This window comes from Microtus ochrogaster, chromosome 5 (assembly GCF_000317375.1).
Source record: "Microtus ochrogaster isolate Prairie Vole_2 chromosome 5, MicOch1.0, whole genome shotgun sequence".
NCBI lineage: Eukaryota > Metazoa > Chordata > Mammalia > Rodentia > Cricetidae > Microtus > Microtus ochrogaster.
The window spans coordinates 63,778,505-63,785,131 of record NC_022012.1 but is presented as its reverse complement, the minus strand read 5'-3'; the positions used below and the strand labels follow the sequence as shown (position 1 = coordinate 63,785,131).

The following is a 6,627-nucleotide window of genomic DNA, read 5'->3' as shown; positions in this document are numbered from 1 at the left end:
CAGCTGGCTTGGTGAGTTCCCGATAGAACATCCCCATTGTCTCAGTGTGTGACATTAAAAAAGAATTCTCAAGGTCGTTTAGTGGAAACTAATGAAATCATATTTGTGATCTCTAGATGTGGGCAATTTATAAAAGAATCCAGTTTTTCCATCAGAAAGACTATGAGAACTAAATGCTAGAAGGTATCTATAAGAAAGTTGTGCCTTTATCTTGTTCTCAAATATTTTTTTACACATTGATATCACAGTCCTTTACTATAGTAAATCTAGTCACTCTTGTTATGAAACCATTTTTTATTATATAAAATTTATTAATCAAGTATTATCTTCTGTATTATTCTATATTAATTTTAATATTAGTATTGGTAGGAGTATATTACCCACAAGTATGAATACTTCTTTAATCTCCAATTAATAATTACTTTTATAAAATGTTCACAATATAAGAAAAAAAGCATTTTCCATACACTGCACTAAATTTAAATATAATGAGATGACCAACCTTTAGGGAGATAACAAATTTCATTGGATTGATATTTCTGGGCAATATGAGAGCAATAAAACATGTAACCCTCTGTGGTCCACCCTGTAGGTATGAAATATCGAGAGAGGATGTTAAGTAACTCTTATTGCTTTTTGTTTACTTGTGTAGAATTATAACCTGAGTTTTCTTTTACTCTACAATAAAAAATTTAAAAAACAAAGCCACATTATTTTTTTAGTTAACAAAACTTTATTCTACATAAAGAAAACAATATTCTGATAATTAACTTTTTCTGATCATTTACTATTGATGTAAATCAAGAAACATATCAAGATAGCACACATGCAGAAGACATAATTCTCTTAAGCAAATACTCATGTGATAGATATAAGGCAATATAGTTATAATGCAGGAGGAGAGAGATAACTTTTTTGTGAGATCTCACTCTCTCTCTTTCTCCTTTCCTACTTCCACCACTCAGCCTCCTACCCCCATCTCTTCCATTTTTAGCTCTGTCTTTTCATTTCCTCCTACTTTGAATAAAAAATAGCATTTTCCTTTATCACAACCCTTTGAAAACAGACCACTCTTCTTGACCATCGTGGGCTCCTTCTCTTCTGTCTCCTTAACTACTAAGGTCTATGTTAGAGCAAGCAAGGCTAATTACTTTAGAATTGAATAAATAAATTGCACACGGTAGCTATTTTTAGGAGAAGGAAGATGAGTGAGAAAAGTGAGAAAGAGGAAGGCAGTAACGTAGAATCAGGGCTTAGCCTGGGTCTAGCAGCCCAGGCTGGAGTTGCTAGGAGGTACTGGCACAGTGAAGGAAAATAGAGCCACAGAGCAGCAACAATGTACAAAACTTCTCTGTGACAAGGGAGGGAGACCAAAAATAAAATAAAATAAAAGATGACTTCATATTCATATTCAAGCACAGATTGAGATGTATCTCAGAAATGACCATGCCTCATATCCCGTTATAGATTACATCACGGTCTGTTATTTTTATTTATTTTTTTTAACAACTGTAGTTCTAGTGTATGTTTCTAATTACTACAGTAAGTGTTAAAATTACCTCTTCTTCTCGAAGGGAAGTAGTTCTGAGTTGAGCAAGTGGCTCACATGTGTAGGGTCAGGACTAAGATGGTTGATCCTGGATCATCATGAGTTTGAGGTCAGCCTGGGTTTCATTGCCAGGCAGTGCAACCAAAACAGAACAGCCTCATGGAAACTTCTCCCACATCACCTGTTGCATACCCATGATTCCTTTCTAATACTCCCGCCCCTGTGTCGTTTGCCTATTATGTCTACTGAAAAAAGTCAATAAACTCAACTTTGTCCATACACAGACGTGTTTGCAGGATTCTGTTGTGTCCTGTGAACTAATACAAAAAAGAGGGGGCTCCTTAATGCATAGAGAAGGACGCGTAGCAAGAATGATGGCTTGAGCATGTCGAAATGCTGGCCTTGGAAAAACTTACACCGAGTCAGAAGTGGTAGTCATGATTCGATGAAATTGTTGTCTCCAGGCTTGCATATGTAGTCCCTGAACTCAGGAGGTTTAGGTAGGAAGATCACAAATTTTAGGCTAGTTTTGTAAACACACACACACGCACACACACACACACAACCAAACAAACAATAACACAACACATTTAGGAGCTCTGATGCAAAGAACATCACATTAGGAATTACAGGGCCTAGAGACTATTCTTTTGCTTTGTAATTAACATTTTAGTATTGAGGAAATTAATATTTTTACCTATATTATAGGAAGAAAATGAAGATACTACTTTGGTGGATCAACTAAGGGAGAAGCAAAGTTTCAAACCTATTCATTTCATTAAACCAATCACTAATTTGTTTATTGCTTTCATTGTTTATAATTATTGAAACAATGGTAGATGTTAATAGATATGGTCATAGTACTCTAAGTAACTCTGAAGGGCACTCAGTTCTAAAGCCTAGACATTGTCAAGCCTTTCCTTCCTTAAGAACTAACCATTTGTGTTTCTAAACTCTCAATAATTTTAAAACAAAATACTATATTGATACTGGATCAGAGTGATTGAATTTCTTAAATCTCAAAATTACATTCATCTTGATTTGTATTCATGAGCATTTAGGAGTATGACAGAGTGCAACAATTAGGAAATACGAAAAACAACTGACGCTGGGCTTTGCAGCATTTAAGGAGACAATGAATTCTTAAATTCTCACACCACAGTGGTGCTAAGAGGCTCCAGGCTCTCCTGGAATCTGGGGTTTGCCCCACTTCAGGAGTGATTGTCCATTCAGAGAAAACCTGCATATAGGCATTCATTGACCAATAAATAGGTCGTTACAAGTTTTTGTTTCTCAGTGGACCAGGGAAGGAGTTCTTGAAAAGTCATACAGGTTAGCGTTCATAGCAGCTTTACACTTTCTCTTCAATACTTTCGTCAGCTGGCCATCCTCTCGGAGAGTGTTGCTTATGTCCTACAGCCTACCCCTGCTATTTGTGTCTTCTCAGATGCAGATCATGAGTTGGATATTAAGACAAACTGTCCAAGGCTGTATCTTCCTAAAACTGCAATAAATTGCTAGATAAACTGTTATCTCTTGTCAATTAATTTCCTTCACCAGTTACTGCAGACACGGAACCATTTAGATCAGGACATGCTCTCCAAGTTTCCAACAGTGTCCAGATCACCAAACAAGGTATTTGCTTTGGGACTGAATATACTTATCTCAATAATAAATGTCTTTGGCATGTGCATCTTGAGCAGAAGCAGCTTCATATTTATTTCAGGATTCGGTCAATTTACAACTTTTAAGCTACAGTTCGGTCTGCAGCTTCATCCTGGTACCCAAGAGGCAGAGGCAAGCAGAGCTCTGTGAGTTGAGGCCAGCCTGTGTTGAAAGAGTGGTGGCGGTGGAAGTGGTGGGGTTTGGAGGGATGGCTCAGTAATTAAGAGCACTTGTTGCTCCTGCAGTACTGGGCTTGGTTCCCACACACATGATGGCTCACAGTCGTCCATAGCTCTATTTGCACGAGATCCAGGTACCTCTTTTGATCTCTGCTGGCCTCAGGCATGTACACGATGTATATGAATATACACATAAAACATTCATACGCATAAATTAAATAAGTAAATGTAAAGTAATTTAAAGCAATCTTTTACTATAAATATATTTTTATCATGGAATATGAATTCCTTGATTCAAATTTTACCTCTTGTATATGACCACATTTAAATGTTTGGCTTTAAAGCCAAACTTAATAACTTATTTATGTTGGTGTGGTAACGTAGTTAAGTTTTCTGTTGCTCAACTCAGATTTGTGGTCTGGAGTTTCACTTAGATAAAAATGTTTGGAGCGTACACAAAGCCTAGGAACAGAAGCAAGCTTAGTCAGCCCTTGTAATTCTGACTTGACTGTGGATGTTTAACACAGTTTTGATAGATATTTTCTTTTTTGGTGTGTGTGTATGTGCACTCATTAAAACAAATGTTTGGAATTATTTTTAAAGAACATCAGTAGCAATCATTAGCTCAGATAAACAATTCTTTGTTGATGGATTTGTTGGTAATCCCTCATGCTACCACGTAGAATTGTCTACATAATCTTATCAATTGGAATACACAGGGTGTACCATCATATACCATATGAGTTTCTTTTTTAAATTTGGAACATTCCTGTGACATAAACACTAAGAGGAGAAGAATGTGTTACAAAGTGGAGTCAATGTGTGATTGCCAGACAAATGCTCCCTGCTGAGCTTTGGATAGATGTCATCAGATACTATCATTTCCAAGGGCTGTAGTACTCTCTTTTTCAATACAATGATCATGGGGAACTGACTGATTCAATCTGCTTCAAATGTAGTTATATTTTCCCCCACAGTTTTGTCCTTGTTTCATAAAAAAAAAATAATGTGTGTAAGTTTGGGGAATGAAATGGTCTCCACTAGAACACAGTGCTGTATCATGCCTTCTCCAATTCCTTTGGACCAATCTGAGTTTGATTTCAATAAGCTAAGTCCCTTATGTTGATAGTTTTGTTTTCTGTATATAGTCATTAATTAATGGACTCTTTTTGTTTTTTATTATCATATATTAATTGTGCATAATAACAGATTCCAGTCTGGCATTTTCATACCTGTAGATGGTGTATTTTGATCAGTCCCCTTTGCCCATTCCTTTCCTGAGTCAACCCTCCTCCTGACATCCAAGTCTCTTCTTCTACTTTTATCTTTTTACAAAAGCTTTATTTTAGTTTTGCTTACACGTGTGTATACATCTGTGTGAGAGTGTGGGCATGGGAGTAGTGTCTGCAGAGGCCAGATGAGACTGCTGGAGGCCCTGTTGCTGAAGTTACAGGCAACTGTGAGCCATTCAGCGTGGTTGAGGGAACAGAACTTCACAAAACCACCAAGACATTCTAAACCACTTGGGCAACTCTCCAGCCCCCTTTCAGGTACTTTTTCCCCCCTAATGACTGAATGAGTTCCATTAGGGCATTGGGACTGCTTATGGGAACATTGGTAAGAGTTTGTTTACAGTGTCCTGGGCATTTCACCAGTCGCTACACCGATGAAAAAAATGGAGAAGCAGCCACAGCAGTCTGCACAAATGCTGGCAGGAAGAAAGACAGAAGAAAGCTAAATTATGAATCCAAATCACTTTCTAAAATGGGTTCATTTGTCTCACTTAAAGAAAGGGCTTCTCACTTTCTCTGGACATAGGCTTTTGTTAGGAATAAAATAATGATATTTTAAGAAAACAAACTTCACCATGTTAAGTCATGCTAGTGCTGGTCAGCCCCAAATCACCATTCCAGCAAGCTTTGGAGCACAGGAATGGCTTTGTCTCATCCCTTTATTTACTAATCACAGAGCCTGATGTACAGGTAGGCAGAGGCCCCTTGGCTTCCTAAATCACCCACTTTGGTGGGGAATAGACACAAGATTCTTTTGGAAGACAAAGGCAAGAAATGTTGTGTGTCTTTGTCAGGAGTCATTTCAGAGCTGTCTCTCATCTGGCTTTGGAACTCAAATATCTCAGTGCCTCAGTTATCCAGTATCATATTTGGATGGTCATGATCTCCTCCCACCAATCCAAGCCTTGCTCTCTCTTAGATCCCCAACTTCTGAATACTTATAATAGAATCATGTTATACTTATAATTAGAATCATGTCTAAAGAAGTTTCTATACCCTAACACCTATTTTTTTGTTTTACAAGTAGTCTTTTCCATTACATTTTTTTATTGATTTTTTTTGTGGATTTCACACCATGCATCCTGATCCCATTCATCTCCCCATCCCTTCCTATCTGTCCTCTGCCCTTGCAACTCCCCCAAATAAAATAAAATAGATAAAAAAATTAAAAGAAAAAAGATCTCATTGTGGGAGCTATAGTACGACACTGTGAGCCACACAGTTACGCTTTAGTCCATACATCTCTTACTTAACAAGTGTTCATTGCAATGAGTCATTGAACTGGTTCAAGGCCTCTGGCTTCTGCTACACTATTGATAATGGGCCCTTGCTGGGACTCCCTTTGGATAACCTGTTGTTTCCCAGTGTCGTAGAAATCCTGAAGCATTGTATCTGCAGGACTGGCCCCTTCACATGCTCCAGCAGTTACTAGATGGGGTGGATGTTGGGGTGGGTCAACTCATAGCCCTGGTTCTGGGTCTGGGTGGTAGCTGAGTTGGTTAGTCCACCAGTACTCCCTCATCCTCACCTCCAGGCTGAGTTCTCCAGCATTGCCCCGACTCGCTTAACCAATGCAGCAGGCAGCAGTAGGTGGAAATAGTTCCCTTGCTTGCATGCCCTCAGTCAGGCTCGCCTGCGCCCATACCACCAGGACCAACAGAACTGCGTTGCCCAGGTGATGTAGAGGGTCACTCTCCAGAGTGCTGCAACTGATGAGGAGCAAGACCAGTTCTCCCACTGTCAAACCCCCAAGGTCATGTCTCCCACCTGGTGCAGGTGGTGAGGGGCAAGGAGGAGGAGGGCATCTTTCCATAGCCCATGCCATCACATGGCAGATGAGGGGCTGGACCAGCTCTCCAGTTCTCATGACCTCAGGACCATCTCTCCCACCTGCCATAGGCGGCAAGGAGAAGGTGGGGTTGATGAGGGCATCTCTCCTGGG

General features: G+C 39.2%; 1 protein-coding gene and 1 pseudogene across 1 annotated transcript in view; one reads left to right on the top strand and one right to left on the bottom strand.

Annotated features, from left to right (window-relative positions):
- Positions 1-1,988, bottom strand: part of LOC101996476 — an 11,176-nt pseudogene extending 9,188 nt beyond the window's left edge.
- The window catches only part of Bmp5 (bone morphogenetic protein 5), a 120,741-nt gene that overhangs the window by 39,217 nt on the left and 74,897 nt on the right, over positions 1-6,627 (top strand). The gene's annotated exons all lie outside the window — the stretch shown is intronic.